The following is an 18,343-nucleotide window of genomic DNA, read 5'->3' as shown; positions in this document are numbered from 1 at the left end:
CAAGAACATCCTTCCTCAGATGAGGCGACCAAAACTGTACACAGTACTCGAGGTGTGGTCTCACCAGTGCCCTGTACAGCTGCAGCAAGGTATCCCTGTTCCTGTATTCTAACCCTTTTGCTATGAAGGCCAGCATACCGTTTGCCTTCTTGACCGCCTGTTGCACCTGCATGCTCGCCTTCAGTGACTGGTGTACAAGAACACCCAGGTCTCTCTGTACTTCCCCCTCTCCCAATCTATTGCCATTTAAATAATAATTTGCCCTCCCGTTCCTGCACCCAAGGTGGATAACTTCGCACTTGTCCACATTATAGTGCATCTGCCATTTATCCGCCCAATCGCCCAGTCTGTCCAAATCGCTCTGGAGCTTCCTGGTCTCTTCCTCTGAGCCCACCCCCCCTCCTAGTTTAGTGTCGTCTGCAAATTTGGAAATGCTGCATCCGACTCCCTGATCCAGGTCATTAATGTAAATTGTGAACAGCTGGGGGCCCAGGACAGATCCCTGTGGTACCCCACTTGTTACTGCCTGCCATTCAGAAAATGAGCCGTTTATTCCAACTCTCTGTTTTCTATCTGACAGCCAGTTCCCTATCCACGCCAAAACTTTCCCCTTTATCCCATGAGCCTCAATTTTCCATGCTAATCTTTTATGTGGGACCTTATCGAAGGCCTTTTGGAAGTCCAGGTACACCACATCTACTGGCTCTCCCCCATCTATTCTACCAGTTACTCCCTCAAAAAATTCCAATAGATTAGTCAAGCACGATTTACCCTTTGTAAATCCATGTTGACTCTGTCCTATCCTGTCCCCATTTGCTAAGTGCTCCGCTATTTCATCCTTAATGATGGACTCCAGCATTTTGCCCACAACTGATGTAAGGCTTACAGGTCTGTAATTACCTGCTTTTTCCCTACCCCCCTTTTTGAATAGTGGGGTAACGTTAGCTACCCTCCAATCCATCGGCACTGTTCCCGAGTCTAATGAATTCTGAAAAATCATCCTTAGTGCATCCGCTATCTCTAGGGCCACCTCCTTCAGTACCCTAGGATGCATGTTATCAGGCCCTGGGGATTTGTCCACCTTCAATCCCTTTAGCCTCCTTAACACCATATCCTTAGAGATATTGATTTGCGTCAGTTCCTCCTTTGCCAATGTCCCTATTTTTCCCGATATCCCAGGGAGGTTTTTTGTGTCTTCCTTCGTAAAGACTGACCCAAAGTATGCATTTAGTTGATCTGCCATTTCCTTATTTCCCATTATATATTCCCCCGTATCTGACTGCAATGGACCAACTTTGGTTTTCACCAGTCTTTTCCTTTTGATATACTTATAAAAGCTTTTGGAGTTAGTTTTTATATTTTCCGCCAGCTTGTTTTCGTAAGCTATTTTGCCCCTCTTGATTATGCCCTTTGCCCTCCTTTGCTCTATCTTAAACTGTTCCCAATCTTCCGCTCTGGCGCTTTTTTTGGCTATTTTATACGCCCTATCTTTGGATTTTATGCTGTCTCTAATTTCCCCTGTTATCCACGGTTGAGTCACCTTTTTAGATTTCCTTTTATGCCAGATTGGTATAAACAATTTTTGCAATTTTGTCATTCTATCTTTAAATGTTTGCCATTGTTTATCTACCTCCAGTCCTCCCAGGAACGTTGTCCAATCAGACCTACTCAGTTCCCGTCTCATGGCATCATAATTCCCCTTGTTTAAATTCAGGACCTTAGTCTCTGAGTCAATTTCTTCGCTCTCCATTTCGAGTGAGAAATCGATCATGTTATGATCGCTCTGACCCAAGGGTCCCCGTACAACAAGATTACTGATTAGTCCCTTCTCATTGCACAGTACCCAGTCCAATATAGCCTGTTCCCGAGTTGGTTCCTCGACATATTGATCCAGATAACCATCCCTCAAACACTCAAGGAATTCCTCCTCCTCATTATTTTTACTGATTAGGCTAGTCCAATCTATATGTAAGTTAAAGTCACCTATGATGACAGCTGTGCTCTTATTGCACGCTTCTCTAATTTCCCTCGTGATGCCCTCCCTAACCTCTATTTTACTATTTGGAGGCCTATATACCACTCCTATTAATGTTTTTCGCCCCTCGCTATTTCTTAGCTCCACCCATATAGATTCTGTATTAACTGAGTTAATATCCTTCCTTTCAATTGCATTTATCCCCTCTTTTACTAGCAATGCTACCCCTCCTCCCTTTCTTTTTTGTCGATCCTTCCTAAATACTGAATACCCCTGTATGTTAAGCTCCCAGCCCTGCTCACCCTGCAACCATGTTTCCGTAATCCCAATTAGATCATAATTATTAACCTCTATTTCCACAGCTAATTCATCTACCTTGTTCCTGATGCTTCTCGCATTAAGGTATAAAACCCTCAGGCTTTTTTTATGCTCACAATTTTTATGAATTAGTTTGGCCCTTCGTTTTTTGTTCCTCACCCTTTTACCATTTATTTCTGTCTGCCTTTCACTTTCCTCTATTTCACTACATAGGTTTCTAGCCCCCTGCCATACTAGTTTAAATGCTCCCGAACTGCTTTATCAAAAATTACCCCGAGAACATCAGTTCCATCTCTGCACAGGTGTAGACCGTCCCTTTTGTATAGGTCACACCTACCACAAAACTGGTTCCAATGCCTCAAAAATTTAAAACCCTCCCTCTTACACCACTGCTCAAGCCACGTATTTAGCCTAACTATCCTGTTCTCTGTACTCTTACTAGCACGTGGCACTGGTAGTAATCCAGAGATTACTACCTTCGAGGTCCTACTTTTTAGCTTGGCTCCTAACTCCCTAAATTCTACTTGACTGATCTGCATCCTAACTCCATTTACCCACCTTGGTTCCGTAACTCTTAATACCCTTGCATCACAACACAGCCTCACCAGCTTTTGGGAGATAGTTCTAGATTTCTATCACCCTTTGCGTGAAGGAGTGGTTCCTGACATCACCCCTGAACGGCTTGGCTCTAATTTTAATGTTATGCCCCCTTGTTCTGGATCTCTCCTTCAGAGGAACTAGTTTCTCCCTATCTACTCTATCAACTCCTTTAATCACCTTAAACACCTCAATTATATCACCCTGTAGGAACGGAGGTTCCTAACGAAAAGACTGAGTTCGACTCAGGCAATCAAAATAACAAACTTTAATGGAACAAAACAGGTTTTAACTGGAAACTGCTGGAATACATCGAATACAGGTCTGCTCTCTTTGAAGGCTCCACGAGGACTGCTCCTCTGGTCCGAAAACTGACTTCATGACATCACCACGTTCTTCCTGCCATTGGGGGATCACGTGACGAACGGCATGATGTCATCATGTTGAAACCGCGCTGTAAAGGTAACTAGACATAGTACAGTTAAACAGTGTAATTAAAGGTGCAGACACAGGCTGTAACTACATTGCTGTTAAAGGAATTATGTACAACCGCTCTGAGTCATTTGGTGGCTCCGCCACATGCGCCCCCCCAGAATTGTCTTTAACAGAAAAAGTGAGACGAGGAGGAGGTTTGACTAGTCTGTTTGATCGACTTCGATAACCTGGCAGAGGAAGTTGATGACCGCTGGTCGAGCTGGCAGGCGATTGTGGTTGAGCAGGCGCGGCGAGCGTGGTCGAGTTGGCGGGTGGCTTTGGTTGATCTGGCACGGCGGCTGCGGGCAGTCGGCCACGTTTCAGCGGTTGAGCGACGACGACTGGGCGGTCCAGGTCCAGGTGAGCCGGCTTCAATCGGTCCACCGAAATGTGATCCGGCTTTCCTCCGATGTCGACTGAAAAGGATTTGTCTCCTGGTTCGATGACGCGGAAAGGACCAGTGTAAGGGGGCTTGAGCGGATCCCGGTGCGCGTCGTGGCGGACGAATACATACTCAGCATTCTTCAGTTCCGCTGGCATGTGGGAGTTCTGTAAGCCGTGATTTGATGTAGGCACCGGAGCGAAGCATCTGGCCGCTTCCTGGTGGCTAACGAGTTGCTGGGAGGTGGACCATGGCTCTGTGGGAGAAGGGAGGAAATCCTCTGGTACTCGGAGAGGCTGGCCGTAGACGAGTTCGGCTGAGGACGATTGCAGGTCTTCTTTGGGCGCCGTACGAAGACCCAAAAGGACCCATTGAAGTCTGTCCACCCATCCTGCACCTTGAAGACTGGCCCGAAGGGCGGCTTTAAGCGACCTGTGGAATCGCTCGCAAAGGCCGTTCGCCTGTGGATGATAGGCAGTGGTGCGATGAAGTTTGGTGCCGAGCCCCTGAGCTACAGCGTTCCAAAGCTCCGAGGAAAACTGTGGCCCACGGTCGGAAGAGATGTCCGCCAGCACCCCGAAATGGGCAACCCAACAGGAGATGAAAGCTCTAGCGACGTCTGCCGAAGTGGTGGAAACCAAAGGAATTGTCTCTGGCCACCTAGTGGTGCAGTCCACCATGGTGAGGAGATGCATATAACCATGAGAAGGCGGAAGCGGCCCCACAAGGTCCACATGCACGTGGTCAAAACGACGCACCGGAACAGCGAACACAGCCACTGGAGCTTTAACATGATGCTGGACCTTGGCCTTCTGGCAGATTACGCAGGTATTAGCCCAGCCACGGACATCGAGGTGCATACCTTTCCAGACAAACTTCGCCGACATAAGCCATTGTGAAGCCTTCATCCCAGGGTGTGACAACCCATGTATGGCATCAAACACTTTCCGGCGCCATGCGACCGGCACGATAGGTCGGGGAACGCCCATGGAGACGCCGCAAAGGAGCGTGGCGCCTGCGGCCTGGAAAGTGACGTCGGTCGCTTGGAAACTAGAGGGGACGGTCCTGTATGATTGGACCTCGGAGTCCGAGGCCTGATCTGCAGCCATGAGGGCGTAGTCGATCCCCAGGTGAACCGCGTGGACCGTCGCACGGGAGAGGCAATCCGCCACCAGGTTGTCCTTACCAGACACATGTTGAATGTGCGTGGTAAATTCGGAAATAAATGTCAAGTGACGTTGTTGACGAGTGGACCGCGGTTCGGCGGTCTTGGCCGTGGTCGACAAAAGCCATGAAGGGACATCCTTCCAATAAGAACCGGAAATGGCGAATGGCTAGGAAAAGGGCCAGTAACTCCCGATCGAAGGTGCTGTATTTTTTTTCATTTTTCCGTAGTTGACGGCTGAAAAACGCCAGCGGTTGCCATGTGCCGTTGACCCACTGCTCTTGCACTGCGCCGATGGCGTAGTCTGACGCGTCCATGGTAAGGGCGATGGTGGCACCTGGAAGTGGGTGCGCCAGCATGGTTGCGTTGGCCAAGGCGCTCTTGGTGTTGACGAACGCCTGGTCCATCTCGGCTGTCCAGCTGATTGGATCCTTACCGGACTTGCCCTTGAGAGCCCCGTACAAGGGTTGCATAAGCTGAGCCGCCTTAGGGACGAATCGGTGATAGAAGTTGACCATCCCCAGGAACTCTTGCAGGGCCTTGATGGTTGGCGGGCGCGAGAAAGAGGTAACTGCTTCCACCTTCGTCATTAAGGGGATGGCGCCGTCCGATGTTATGCGGTGTCCCAAGAAATCGATCTGCTGCAGGCCGAACTGGCACTTGGCCGGGTTGATGATTAAACCGTGCTGGCTGAGGCGCGTAAAGAGCGTACGCAAATGGGAGATGTGCTCTTCCTTGCTAGCACTGGTGATGAGAATGTCGTCAAGGTAGACGAAAATGAAGCTTAGGTCTCAGAGCACGGAGTCCATTAAGTGCTGGAAAGCCTGTGCCACGTTCTTCAAGCCAAATGGCATCCACAGGAACTCAAAGAGGCTGAAAGGGGTGATGACTGTGGTTTTCGGGACACCTTGCGGGTGCACGGGAACCTGGTGACACCCCCGGACGAGGTCGACTTTAGAAAAGATAGAATTTCCCGCCAAATGGGCCGAGAAATCCTGAATATGCGGAATCGGGTACCGATCAGGAGTGGTGGCATCGTTCAGGCGTCGGTAGTCACCGCATGGCCGCCAGCCGCCGCCCGGTTTCGGAACAATGTGGAGAGGCGAAGACCAGGGACTATTGGATCGGTGAATGATCCCGAGCCGCTCCATCGTGTCGAACTCTGCTTTCGCAGCAGCGAGCTTGCCAGGTTCGAGCCTTCTAGCCCGCGCATAAACCGGGGAGCCAGTAGTGGTGATATGATGTTCAACACCATGCTTTGTGGCCGAGGAGGAGAAAGTGGGCCTTGTCAGCTCCGGAAACTCTCAGAGGAGCCGAGTGAAGTCATCCGGAGGAGGGAAAGCGCAGGCAATAGAGCGCACCATGGTGGTACCGTGGTAGCACGGAATCGAGTGGAAGGTGGCCGCGTTGATCAACCGGCGGTGCCGGACATCGACGAGGAGGCCGTTGGCACACAGAAAATCCGCCCCTAGGATGGCCTGTGAGACTGTGGCCGTGACGAAATCCCAACAGAAGCACTGACCGCTGAAACAGACTTGGACCTGCCGCTTTCGGAAAGTTCGAATTGCTGCGCCATTAGCCGCCATGAGGGAAAAACCGTGGTTCCCAGCTTGCATATCGAGATTCGACGCAGGTAGAATGCTACACTGCGCCCCGGTGTCACAAAGGAAACGTCGACCCGATAGGGAATCGGTGATACAAAGAAGTTTCCCCGTAGATCCGACGGCCATCGCAACCGCGGAGCGCCCGTTAGACCTGGTCCTCCTTCGCCAGGAATGCTGCAGGAGCTTTGTTTTTTTTGGGGGCGAAAAACTGCAGGGGGAGCAGCAGCGTCGTGCTTTCGCGCTAAAACGGGTGTGGTAGGAGCAACAGCCCGCTGCAGGAGGAGCTGGAACCGCGTCTATGGGGGATGGGTGCCTCATGGCCGCGCAGCACTGCTGGGTTACAGTGAAAATCTTATCGGCTTCGGCAGCAAGCTCGGCGCAGTCTGTAATGTCGGATCTGGCTAGGGCAGCCTGTACCTGCTCTGGCATTTGGTAGAGGAAAAGCTCCCAGAAGAGGAAGCATTCCGGTTCGGCACCCAAGAGCGTGAGCATTTGGCTCATGACCTTGGATGGTTTGGAGTCCCCGAGGCCAGGCATCGTGATGAGCCGGCGAGCGCGCTCTGACTTCGAGAGCCCGAAGACCTGTAGCAACCGCGCCTTTATCGTATCATACTTGCTGTCAGTAGGAGGACTACCGAGGAGGCTGACGACCCGTGAGGCAGTTGCGCTGTCGAGGGCGGAGACCACGTAGTAATAACGGGTCTGATCCGCGACGATGTTCCTGGTGGCAAACTGGGCTTCAGCCTGGATAAACCAGGCGTCTGGTTGTTGCTCCCAGAACTGTGGCAGTTTCAGAGTCACGGCGTTCGTGTCCATGCTGAAGATCTTCCGCGAAAACTGTTCACGAAAGTCGGGGTCACCAATGTAGGAATGGAGGTTCCTAACGAAAAGACTGAGTTCGACTCAGGCAATCAAAATAATGAACTTTAATGGAACAAAACAGGTTTTAACTGGAAACTGCTGGAATACATCGAATACAGGTCTGCTCTCTTTGAAGGCTCCACGAGGACTGCTCCTCTGGTCTGAAAACTGACGTCATGACGTCATCACATTCTTCCCGCCATTGGGGGATCACGTGACAAACGGCATGACGTCATCACATTGAAACCGCGCTGTAAAGGTAACTAGACATAGTACAGTTAAACAGTGTAATTAAAGGTACAGACACAGGCTGTAACTACATTGCTGTTAAAGGAATTATGTACAACCACTCTGAGTCCTTTGGTGGCTCTGCCACAACCCCATAATTTTCTACACTTGATTATTAATGATGTTGGTTGAGAGGCAAATGTTGGTCAGAACTCCCCTGCTATTCTTCCAAGAGTGCCTTGGGATCTTTTACGTCCACCTGAGAGGGCAGACAGGCCTCGGTTTATTATCTCATTTGAAAGATGGCCCCTCCGACAGTCCAGCACTTCTTCAGTACTGCACTGTAGCATCGGCCTAGATTATGGGCTGAAGTCATGGAGTGAGGCTTGAACCCACGACCTTCTGTCTCAGAGGTAACTGAGCTAAGACATCTGGTCTATGAATCTAAATTCAATTTTCAAAGTAAGAAATGAAGAATGTGCATTTATATAGCACCTTTCATGTTTTCCAGGCGTCCTAAAGCGTTTTACAGCCATTGAAACAAATCTCTTCTCAACAACTTGTGAGGTTGCAAGGTGAGTCCTCCAAGGTGAGACCCCCAAGCTGAGTCCTCCAAGGTGAGACCCCCAAGCTGAGTCCTCCCAGGTGAGTCCTCCCAGGTGAGTCCTCCAAAGTGAGTCCTCCAAGGTGAGACTCCCAAGCTGAGTCCTCCCAGGTGAGTCCTCCAAAGTGAGTCCTCCAAGGTGAGACCCCCAAGCTGAGTCCTCCAAAGTGAGTCCTCCAAGGTGAGACCCCTCAAGCTGAGTCCTCCAAAGTGAGTCCTCCAAGGTGAGACTCCCAAGCTGAGTCCTCCAAGGTGAGACCCCCAAGCTGAGTCCTCCAAGGTGAGTCCTCCAAGGTGAGTCCTCCAAGGTGAGTCCTCCAAAGTGAGTCCTCCAAGGTGAGACCCCCAAGCTGAGTCCTCCAAGGTGAGTCCTCCAAGGTGAGTCCTCCCAGGTGAGTCTTCCAAGGTGAGACCCCCAAGCTTATAATGTTGCAAAGAATAGTAGTACGCCTGCCAATTCGGAGAGCTTTAGAAACCAGCAAAGGATGTCCAAAAAATTGATTAAAAGGGAGAAAATAGAATGAGAGTAAACTAGCAAGAAATATAAAAACAGATTGTAAGAGCTTCTAGATTGTAAGAGTATGTAAAAAGGAAGATAGTAGCATTGGGCCCTTAGAGGCTGAGACAGGTGAAAATATAATGGGGAATAAGGAAATGGCAGAGACTTTAAACAAATATTTTGTATCTGTCTTCACAGCAGAAGACACAAAAAGCATACCAAAAATAGTGGGGAACCAAGGGGCTAATAAGAGTAAGGAACTTAAAGTAATTAATGTCAGTAAAGAAAAAGTACTTGAGAAACTAATGGGACTAAAAGCTAACAAATCCCCGGGACCTGATGGCCCACATCCTAGGGTTCTAAAAGAGTTGGCAGCAGTGATAGTGGATGCCTAGAGAGAATAGAATATGCGATCAATGTCTGGCCGGCGAGGTTGAAACAGAAATGCATTTCCTCCTAAAATGCGAAAAATTCAACACATCAAGAAACATATTATTCAACAAGCTAAGCCAAACAACCCCAGATTTCAAGGAATTGGATGACCTGTCAAAATTGAGATTAGTCCTGGGAGAAGGAGACAGACCATACCTTGGGGCCAAATATGTAACAACATGTCACAACCTGAGGACTGTTTAAAAGTAAGACTGTTTAAAATTAATATTGTTAAAAGTAATATTGTATGTACCCAACAAATGTCAAATCGATTGACACCTACAGAATGTTGGAAAACTGTACCTTTTTGCTATGTAAGCTTTGGCAATATGGTTCTCTGTAAACTTTCATGCCAATAAAGCATTTGAATTGGAATTGGAATTGGAAATTGGAATTGGATGCATTGGTTGTGATCTTCCAAAATTCCCTAGATTCTAGTACAGTCCCAGCAGATTGGAAGGTTGCAAATGTAACCCTGCTATTCAAGAAAGGAGGGAGAGAGAAGCAGGGAACTACAGGCCAGTTAGCCTGACATCAGTCATCTGGAAAATGCTGGAATCCATTATTAAGGAAGTGGTAGCAGGACACTTAGAAAATCATAACATGATTAGGCAGAGTCAGCACTGTTTTATGAAAGGGAAATTGTGTTTAACAAGTTTATTAGAGTTTTTTGAGGATGTAACTAGCAGGGTAGATAAAGGGGAACCTGTGGATGTAGTATATTTGGATTTCCAAAAGGCATTTGATAAGGTGTCACATAAAAAGTTGCTACGTTAGATAAGGGCTCATGGGGTTGGGGGTAATATATTAGCATGGATAGAGGATTGGTTAACGGACAGAAAACAGAGAGTAGGGATAAACAGGTCATTTTCAGATTGGCAGGCTGTAGCTAGTGGGGTGCTGCAAGGATCAGTGCTTGGGCCTCAGCTATTTACAATCTATATTAATGACTTAGATGAAGGGACCAAGAGCAATGTATCCAAGATGGGCATTGTCTTGCTGCTTTTTAACCAAATGTTTCTGCGAGGTACTACTTCTTTCAATGATAGACTTTAAACTGAGGGATAGTGGTGGAATTGGATGTCCAAATTTTACCACTGCCTCTAGGGCCTTCTGCTGCATAGTAATATTTACTTGTATTTGGGTTATATTGTGAGTTATTACAGGAATCAAATGGTCGTTTCCTACTCTAGTCATTTCAAGAGGTCTTAAGCAGAAGGTTGGCCATCTGACCTGACAGGTGTCTAGCCCATGGGTATATTGGGTAGCAGAGGTGGTCACACAGTAACGTCCCTGGCTTAAATAACTGACCAGAGTGTGGTTATTGCCCCATGTTTGTACTTGGATGGTGCAAGTAGGTGATTCTTCATCTACAGTGAACCCACATGCTGGTATCCCAGGCTCAAGACTGTCACATCTACACATCCATGATCCTTTATTCTTAGTGCAACAATCCAAATTAGGGGCCTTCCAGGACATGCCCTGCTTAATCAAGTAGTGTGGATATTCTGCATACTGTTTGTGTACCTTCCCTTCCATAGATCCTATTGATTCGACCTTGAACACTTCCCACTTATTTGTCTTGTTCAATCGGGGCAACGATAGGACTACTGGTATGAGAATGCTTTTGGGGTATAGATAATAATTATTCTCCCAACATGGTCATGGTAATTTGGCATAGTAAGCTAACCCATGTTTCCTAGCAGTACACCATGGTTCAGTCTTGTTAAACCATTTCTCTAAATGTCTGTCATTCACAAAGTTGGGTATCTGATTATTTTCGATGTCCGTCAGACCCTTCTGTACCTGATCCAATAGGAAACTCCCATACATAACACAAGTGATACCCTTAGAAAACTGGTACTTACTTTCTTCAGATTCTTTGTCTAAGTTAAAGATTGATAACCATACTTAGCGTACATAACATTTCCAGTGGGTATTACACTTGATTATCTCATTAACCTTGTCCTGAATCTCTTGAAAATTGTGTACCATTTCTAAGGTTGTTTTTAGTGCTTCTTGCAATTCTTGAATTTGGTCTGAATCTCCCTTATTTATTTTGGTTAAAATTCCCTTCAATTGTCTCCTCATAGCCTCATCATGTTCCCACATAGATTCTATGTCTATTCTATTCCATGCTGCTGTGCCTGCTGTGGCTCCTATTCCTAGCCATTCCCCTAACCCTCGCTTCTTTCTCGACTTAGTCGTACCGTTTTCTCCACCTACCACTGGTTTGTACCATTGTCCATCAATTGGGGGCCAAGATTCGTCACTGTCTTTTCCTGCATTCCTTTCTACAAAATCCTTAACTATTTGTCTCACCAGATAACTGTAAAATAGCTCATATGCATGGTTGCACAAGCCCTTTGGCATTTGGACTGCTGAAAGATTAAATATCACGGGGACAATCTCATATCTAACATCGTTATACAGGCTCTCATGGGTTCGAGTTACCACTAAACCATTATCGGGACCTTCTGTTATTTTGGGACAGTTTTCTTTCTTGTTACTAGTTTTATTTACCGTGACCTCCTCTCTCTTTTGTGTTATTACAACTACCCCATCACTACTAACACACCATCCCGCACAACATTGTGGGTTATTTCCCGTATTATTTTCTTGCCACTTGGCTTTCCACTGATATTCACCCTCATGTCTCGGCCAAAAGGATGGCCAATTCAAATCATAGTTCTTAATGTCCCAGTTTTCGCTCTTTACTTCATAGGGTATTCCCATCAGTCCAGTTTTAACCAATGCTGTGGATACCTTCCGGTACCATCCCGGGGCTTTGCCTTCCGGTGCCTCTGGGCTGTATCCCTCTGTGCTGCAATGTAGTTGCACCCGAACTCCATTTCCTTCAGGAACCAAAAGGTGGTGCTTCCAAGTGGTAACCGTCGGTAGACGTACCACACATTCCTTGCATATGAATTTTACTTCACATATTTCCTTCAATACTCGACATGATATACCCTCGCCATTGGTATTGTAGTATTCCACCCAGTTCGTAGAGATTGGAGAGGTGTTCGAGTGTCTTATGAATATGATGACCCCCAGCAGCAGGGTTCGATGACTGATGCAGCGTGCGACCTGTTTCATTATCATTCTTAACTGGTCCTGTAAGGCAAAATATGCAATATTTATTCTTTCACAGTTTTCAACTGATTGATAGGGTACCATTTAGCCACCTTGGCTCTCCCTTTTTTTCCAGGGAATTGTACCAGATAAACCGAAGGACTGGCCCTATCAATAATCGGGAAGGGGCCATTCCACTTTGGTTCGAAGCAATGTTGCTTCTTCCCATAGTTTAGTACCATTACAACATCTCCCACTTGATACTCAAATGGTCAGACATTCTTGTCGATGTATTTCTTTGCCTGGTTTTTTGATTTGCCTGTTTGTGTAGCTACAAACATGTTAGTTTGTTCTATGTTCTCTACCACCATTTCAAGCCATTTTTGGTTGGCAATTCCCTGTACTAAGGGTGTGGCTGAAGGGGTTAACAGATGGGCTGGCATTCGCATTAGTCGCCCGGTCATAGCCTGGTAGGGTGAGATACCCGTTGTGCTATGCGGGGTGGATCTAATAGCCATTATACACATTGGTAACATACTGGACCATTTGGTGGGGTGATCTGCACAAAATTTGTTTAACATAGTTTTCAGAGTTCGGTTTCCTCTTTCCACTACACCAGATGATTGTGGGTGATGGGAGATGTGAAGTTTATGCGAGATACCCATTATCCGTTGCAATTCGGTAAAAATTTGGGCAGTAAAGTGTGATCCCTGATCACTATCAACTTGAATTGGCACTCCCCACCTGCAGATTACCACACCCAATAATAGGCGAGCTGCTGTCAATGCGGTGTTTGTTTTACATGGAAAAGCCTCCATCCATTTAGTAAATTTATCAACTATAACCAGACAATACCGCAAGCCTGAAGGTCCTGTAGGTAAGGGCCCTATAAAATCAATTTGAAGGTGGGTCCATGGCCCATCGGGAGGAGGGGGACTGCGCAACAGTGCCCGATTAGTGTGGGCACTTGGATTGTGCTGTAAACAGGGCAGACAATGATTCACCCTATGAGTGACATCTGTGATGCAATCGGGATACCATGCAAATTTGCGTAGTTTCTGAACAGTTGCATCAGCTGAATAGTGCCCTCCTACCAGATGTGAGTGCAGGAGATCAAAAATTTCGGGTGCCATGGATGGGGGAACACAGACAACCGGGAGATCAGATGATAGCCACCGCATGCGGGGTTGAACATTAACAGGGGAGCAGCTTCCCCAGACTGATCCGGAGCCAATTGTGTGTCCGCAGCCCATAGAGTGGGCTGAGGTAATGGACATTCATTCTGATGCCATGCAATAACAACTGCATAGGGGGAATAACTGGACTGGAGGGAAGGGAGGTCGATGCCCCCACCTTGGATACTCGAGACTGATCTTAAGGGAGGGGTAGGGGCTTTCCAGAGGTCACCATTAACGGTGGCGTCCTTGGCAGCACGATCTGCCTGTGAGTTACCCTGGGTATGTACATCTAAAGAACATGAATGGGACTTTACCTTACCAACATAGACAGGGGCTGATCGTGAATTTAAAGAGTCCCAAAGGGAAGCAAAGAGGTCCGCATGGAGCAGGGTCTTGCCATCATCAGTACAAAAATTATTCCTAGCATACAGTGGTAAAGATAACTGATGCGCGCCACATCCAGCGATCGCGCTGTGTCCACAGCCTGTGTCAGCTCTAGGCCCGTTTTCTCTAGCAGTCTCTGCCGGATGTAATTAGAGCTAAGGCCTGCGATAAAGGCATCCCGAATAAGCTCGTCTGTGTATACCGTGGCTTTCACGTCTTTGCATTTGCAGTCTTTGCCAAGCACTTTTAGGGTGACTAGAAAGTCCTCTAGCGACTCTCCGGGTCGCTGTGTGCAGGTAGCAAGCAGATGCCTGGCGTACACCTCGTTGGTAGGCCGCTGATAGTGGGCCTTTAGGATGTTGCAGGCATCCAGGTAGGTGGCGGCGTCTTGGATGAGTGGAAAAACCCGGTGGCTTACCCGATTCTGCAGGATCCCGAGTTTCACATCTCCGGTGGCTTTAGAGGCTGTGACGGCTTCGGAGTTGGCCATAAAAAATTCCAAGCACTGGAACCAGTGTCCAAACCGTGCCAATGCATCCGAAGCATGCGGGTCCAAATCCAAGCATTCTGGTTTCAAAAGTTGATCCATCATTGAAAGTTTGCTAATAAAATTGATGCGCCTCAATAACTTCAAGGCTCAAAGTTAACTGGATAAAACAAGGCTTTTATTAGCAAAGAAAGATGCCTGTGTCTTCACCTAGCATTCTGCTGTTCTGCTGCAAGACAAGCCTGGGCTTGTCTTAAGTAGGGCCAGGTATGGGCGGAGCCGACACACCCAATGGGGAGAAAGGGGGCGGTGCACTATATACAATACAAGGTAAAACACAGGAGCAGGCAATACAAACACAGGAGCAGGCAATACAATATATGTAGTTAAATACAGAGTCTGATGAATGACATATTTTATCACAATAACAAAGTGTTAATCGCATAGGCATTATCTGACCAGACATTAACAGGTACGTCATGAGTAATTTGGATTGCTGTCACCAGGGCTGCAACTTCAGCATATTGGGCAGAGTGGGGAATGCATTTATACTTAAGTTCTCGGTCAGGCATGACTACTGCAAATCCAGTAAGGGGCTTTCCGTCCCTGTGATAGGATGACCCATCAATGTAGATGTTCTGGGCGTCACTTAGAGCAGGAGAGACGGGGTGACGGTCGAACTCCAGTGGTGGAAGGGGGCACTCATGGCTTCCCCCCTCACACAGTAGGAGCTGAGGTAGTAAAGTTGTCTGCCTTGGCGTTATTTCCAAATCTCTCTGCGTTAACAGAAGTGTCCAGTGACTGAGTCGGGCAGAGGAGACCAAAGTGTCCCCTGGTTTAAGTAAAAGATTCAAAGGGGTATGGGGGCTATGTTTGATTATTTTGTTCAGCCCAGTAATAAACGTGAAGTGTTTAACTGCCCAAAAAGTGGCTAGCAGATGTCGCTCACATACAGTGAAATTCTTTTCCACGCCATTCAAAATACGGGAGGCGAATGCGATTGGCATAAGTTTGCCCTGTACCTCTTGGCACAGAACAGCAGCAAGACTCTGATCGGTGGATCCCACCTCCAGGTGGAAAGGCTTCTCTCGGTCAGGGCTCGCCAGGCATGTGGCTTGCATAACAGCAGTTTTAAGGAGGGACACAGCCGTTGTATGTTTGGTGGTCCAGTCATGGGCCACAGCGTCCTCTTCACCCTTTAGCAGTTCATATAATGGTTTGGCTAGCTCCGCAAATCTGGGAATAAATGAGCGCTGGTAGCCCACTAGGCCCAGGAAGGAACGGAGTGCGGTTTTGGATGCGGGCAATGGTAAACGCTGAATCACCTCAATCTTATGCTGGTCAGGGCTGAGTCCCTTTTGTCCCACAGAAACCCCTAAAAATGTCACTTCTGGCTGTAACAATTGTACCTTTTTGGGGTTAATTTTTAGCCCAGCTTTTAGAAGAAGGTCTAATAGCTCTTCCATTAATTTAATATGAGTCTTTTTGTCAGGCGTTGCAAGCAAAAGGTCGTCAACATACTGCAGCAGGCAGTCGGGTCTCGAGAAAGGTTTCAGTGCCTGAGCCATCCGTTTGTGGAATATAGTTGGGGCGTTGTGAAAGCCTTGAGGTAAACATGTCCAAGTATAACTTTGATCTTCAAAAGTGAAGGCAAACTTGTACCGATCTTCTGACTTAACAGGAATGCTCCAGAAGCTGTTTGAAATGTCAAAGGTGGAGAAGCAGCAGCTACCTAGTGGAATCTGGGACAGGAGAGTGGGGGTCTCACGAACAACAGGGGCGCAAGCTGGGGTTACCGAATTAAGCTTGCGATAATCAATTGTTAGACACCAGCTAATGTCTGGCTTCTTAACTGGCCAGGTTGGAGAATTAGTGGTAAAAGTGCCAATGCGGATAACACCCTGCTTTAACAATGAATCGATAGTAGACCGAACATAAGGTTTACTCTCAGCCGGAATGGAATACTGCTTAACAGGAGGGTGGGAGGGTCCATTAATCTCATCTCCCGACATCCTACCACAATCATGTTTGGACTTAACAAAAACCTCTGAAAATTTATGAATTAATGTATTAACCATGGGTTCTTCAGTCCCGGGAAGGGTGAAATCCTCGGGTTTTTTAATTGCATATATCGAATGGGCATCTGAAATAGGTGTCAGTGGTCCCTCATTAAAGTGCCACCAAAGACAATCATTAGCATAGTCGAGGACAGCACAGTGTTTATCCAATGTGTCACTTCCGAGGATACCTTTCTGGTCATGGGTGGTCATATATACAGGAGAGGTGACATCGACGGAATTCCCATCAATGGACAAGGCTGTGGAGCTCAATCCCTGATTAGCTAACTGAGTAGAAGCATTAAAGCCAGAGAGGTTTCGGGTGGTGCCAGAATGGGAAAAGGGAGCGGGGTCATGTAAAATAGTCACGGCAGAACCGGAATCCACAAACATTACATGGCGGCAGCCTCCAAGATCAGTGGCCCAGACAAAAGGTCGTCCGTCCTCCCTGTACCAGACAGGAGAAGACGTGGTCACCGTGGAGGCCTCCGACCATCACTGGGGCCGTGAGTCTGGGAGCGCATCTCCACTGCAAGAAACAGCCAAAACGTTTTGCCCCCCCGCCTGACTGTGCTTCATGGCCTCAACTACTGTCGAAAGGTGTTCAAGCTGCTGCTGCAGAGAGTTCAAATCAGACGTGTTACCTTCACGGATTGGGGGTTGGTAGCGTGGGCCATTATTTGGACGTCGACTATTGCGGCAGTCGCAAGCATAGTGTCCGGGCTTATAACAGTTATAACAGATTACGTGGCATTTGTCTCCCCACTGGGGAGGGGTTTGTGGTGTCAGAGGACCCTCCACCACCGACACTTTGGACTCAGTAGGGGTGAGGGACGATTTAACTCGGTCCCAAGCTCGAATGCAAGCGTCCTCTAGATCAGCCCACGGGTTTCCCTGATGAACAGTAATACCAAGAGCATCAATGAATGTCAGCTTAAATCCCTCCGTGTCCCAAAACTCTTGACCATTATAGTTTTTCTGGGACTGGTTGCACAAATCATACAATCGATTTGCAAAGGCTACGGGATGCTCATTAGCCTCTTGCCGGGCGTCCCCAGCCGCACGGGTGAAATTAACTGCGTCCATGCCCAAACGGGAACAAACTGAATCCATAACATCCCACCACCCCTTACTTTTATCATAGATTTCCCGTGAAAGTGATAACTTGAGTTCCCGTGAAATGCATGACAACAGAACTTGTTTTAAGTCTGTCAACTCTAACTCAGGGTGACAGTGACGGAATGTACCCCAATCACTTGTTAGGGCGACTGGGTTCGTCCCCCAGTTTATTGGCCCCATTTATTCGGCTAGTGCTTTGCACTCTGTTGGGGTCAAACTTCTACTGGTGGTAATGGTTACTTCCTCATTTGGGGGCAGGTTGTAGGCTACAGAAGAGGTATCATTATCGAATTCATCATCCGAGGGTGTAGGGTCACCAAATTGGGTGGTAGTAGTGACTATATTAACCTGCTTGGTTTCTACCGGGGCAGTTTGTCCTGGATAGGGAGGTGGAGGCGCAGAGGGTGAGGGACTATTTTGGCAGATGGGGTTATTATTGCACTGGGCTTTTCTTGTTAGATCATCCCAGTTAATACTGGGATCCCCTGGTTTAAGGTGACTAACGGCCGCAACAGTAGCTGTTTGTCTCCCCAGCTTTCCCTTCAATTCCATAATTTTTAATTCGCAGTGAGTATGGTCAGTGCTTAACAGAGGGGGTTTTTCAAGTAATTCTCTCAAGGCTCCCCTGGCGTCGTCAAGTTGTGAGATCAGGGATTCATTTTTTATTTTTAAAGCCTTGTTATCCTCAAACACCTGATGGTGGCGTCTTGAGGCAAGTCGTGCCTCATCTGCCAAGGCTTGTTCTTGATGGAGAAGTGTACAGACTATGACATGTCGGCCTTGCCAGTCCTGTAAGTCTCTTTCAAGTTGTGCATTTCTCTCTTTCAGGAGTACAACTTCGCCTCCCAAGCGAACAGCATACAAGTGGGCTGCATAAGCCAGCCTATTTCTGGCTTCCTTAACTTTA

Source organism: Somniosus microcephalus, chromosome 3, assembly GCF_052327205.1.
Source record: "Somniosus microcephalus isolate GS21.2 chromosome 3, FLI_Smic_1.0, whole genome shotgun sequence".
Taxonomy (NCBI): domain Eukaryota; kingdom Metazoa; phylum Chordata; class Chondrichthyes; order Squaliformes; family Somniosidae; genus Somniosus; species Somniosus microcephalus.
Note: the sequence above shows the minus strand (reverse complement) of the source record.